Source organism: Mus caroli, chromosome 12, assembly GCF_900094665.2.
Source record: "Mus caroli chromosome 12, CAROLI_EIJ_v1.1, whole genome shotgun sequence".
NCBI classification, from domain to species: domain Eukaryota; kingdom Metazoa; phylum Chordata; class Mammalia; order Rodentia; family Muridae; genus Mus; species Mus caroli.
In genome coordinates this window covers 104,747,114-104,749,879 of record NC_034581.1, presented here as the reverse complement: position 1 = coordinate 104,749,879, position 2,766 = coordinate 104,747,114, and the positions used below count along the sequence as shown (strand labels likewise).

General features: G+C 48.2%; 1 pseudogene; it reads left to right on the top strand.

Annotated features, from left to right (window-relative positions):
• Positions 1–359: 359 nt before the first annotated feature.
• On the top strand, positions 360–1,722 carry LOC110306596 (annotated as a pseudogene).
• The last annotated feature ends 1,044 nt before the right edge of the window (positions 1,723–2,766 follow it).

The following is a 2,766-nucleotide window of genomic DNA, read 5'->3' as shown; positions in this document are numbered from 1 at the left end:
TCATTCCCTTTGTCCCTGTTCCATCCCCTGTCCCTGCATTTCTTGTACACAGGATACATTTTAGGTGGAAAAGTTTTGTGCATGGGTTGGTGTCCCTATTGCTCCACTGGGGTTCCTGACTGTCTACAGGAGGTGGCCTCTTCATGTTCCATATCTCCACTGCTATGGGTCTTAGCTAAGATCACCCCCATTGACTCTTGGGACCCTATCCCAGGTCTCTGGCATATCCTCAAGATGTCCCACTGTAGGCTTAGATTTTTCTTTAAACCACCTTTATTTAGGGTTCTTGAATGCTTCAACCTCTTCTAGAGGCTGGGAGGAAAAGGGGTTTGTGGATCTGTTTAGAAGTAGTTCTTTAGATGTTGCGCGCTCTGAACCGCCTGGCGGTGCGGCTGGGGCCCGGTCCCTGACCCGGCTGCTCCTGCCCATGCGCGGCCGCAAGACCGCCATGACCCGCCTGCTAAGTCCAAGGTCGGTCGCCGCTGTGGACCCTAGAAGAATTCAGAATTCTTCGTGTTGACCGAGCGCTACCGACAGTACCAGGAGACCGTGCGCGCTCTCAGGCTAGAGTTCAAGTTGGAGGTGTGAAGGAAATTGCACGAGGCCCAAGCTGGGGTTCTGGCCAAGCGCTAGGCGCAGCAGGCCATCACAGAGCACGGGGAGCTGATGACCTGGAACTGGGACGACCTGGAACCGGCGAATGCAGGAGCTACGGATAGCGAGGTTGCAGCTGGAAGCACAGGCCCAGGAGATGCAGAAGGCTGAGGCTCAGGCCCAGAGGGCCCAGGAGGAGCAGGTTTGGGTGCAACTGAAAGAGCAAGAAGTGCTCAAGCTGCAGGAGGAGGCAAAAAACTTCATCACTCGGGAGAACCTGGAGGCACGGATAGAAGAAGCGTTGGACTCTCCGAAGAGTTACAATTGGGCCGTCACCAAAGGTCAGGAACTGAGCACAGAGGCTTCTGGGGGCCCAAATAAGCACAGTGCTTGCCTAGGGTCTGTGTACTGGGATAGGAATTGGTACATCCCAAGAGGATGGCTCAGCCGTTTCCAGAGCAACCTCAGTCACTCCAGGCTCGGCACTCACCACCTGACTGGGAACTCCAGACATCCCTGTTCTGCACCACAGACAAACTCTGGGGAGTTCCTATCGCACAGAGGATCGGACTGGACTGTGTCCCCTCTAGAAGCCAAGCTTGTCTTGTAAGTCTCTTGGAGTCGTGTGAGCCAAATGTTTCCTGCTTTTATAAATAAAGTATTGGAGCCCTGCCCCCCAAAGAAGTAGTTCTTTAGAGTGGTCCCACTCTTCATTGTCAGGATACCAGCAGTCCAGTCCAATAGCAAACACCAAATATAAATCAGTAGCAGCAGATCGATCCAGCAGAAACCTCAAGGCTCTGCTGATACCAGTTAGTGGAAGCATCAAGAATTAGCTGGAATACCACGAGAAGTGCTCAGGGCACACTTCTCTCTATGAAGCGAAGACCAGCAAAGACCAGGGAGGAAGCGAGGTCAGCGGGCCGTTTCATAGCCAGCGAAGACCAGCAAAGCTTTGCACAGCATCACAATACAACCTTTCACTGTTTATGGGGTTCCGTTTACACTCTTTCCAAACACAATGCGCTCTCGCAAGCGTCCATTCCAGCAAAGCATCACGTGCCCTCTCATGTTTCCGTTTCAGCAAAAACATCTCACCAGACAGCGTCCAGAAAAAACATCATGTGACACAGCTGAGTTTCCAAAGAAACCAGACATTTCCACTTCACCACTAGCCGCAGACTTCCATTCATTCTCACGACCATCTGTCCATCTCTCCAGTCTCTCCCCACACACGATCCCCAAAAGCACCCCCATTCCCCTCCCATTCAGTTCCCTCCCTCCATCTGTCTCCTATGACTATTTTATTCCCTCTTCTAAATGAGATTCAAGCTTCCTCACTTGGGCCTTCCTTTTTGTGTAGTTTCTTTGGGTCTGTGGAGTAGAGTGTGGGTATCCTGTATTTTACGGCTAAAATCCACTTATAAGTGGGTACATGACATGTGTGTCTTTTTGGGTCTGGGTTACCTCCCTGTGGGTGATATTTTCAAGCTATACCATTTTACCTGAAAAATTCATTATGTCTTGGTTTTTAATAGCTGAGTAGTATTCCATTGTGTAGATGTACTATGTTTTCCTTATCCATTCTTCAGTTGAGGGACATCTAGGTTGTTTCCAGTTGTTGGTTATTATAAATAAAGCTGCTGTGAAGAGAGTAGAGCAAGTGTCTCTGTAGTATGGTGGGGCATCTTTTGAGTATATGCCCAGGAGTGTATATCTGGGTTTTGAGGTAGTACTACTCCCAGTTTTCTGAGAAACTGTCAAATTGATTTTCGAAGTGGTTGTACAAGTTTGCACTCTCCCCAGCAGAGGAGGAGTGCGCCCCTTGCTCCACATCCTTGCCAGCATGTGCTATCACTTGAGTTTTGATCTCAGCCATTCTGGTGGGTACAAGAAGGATTCTCAGGGTCATTTTGATTCGTATTTCCCTGATGACTGAGGTCTTTGAATATTTTTTTAATGTTCTTCTCAGCCATTTGAGATTCTTCTGATGAGAATTTTGTTAAGTTCTGCACCTCATTTAAAAAAAATTCCTTCCTTTTTGGATATTTTCTTTTTTTTTGCATTTTTTAAAAATTTTTAATATTTTTATTACATATTTTCCTCAATTACATTTCCAATGCTATCCCAAAAGTCCCCCATAGCGCCCCCCCACTTCCCTACCCACCCATT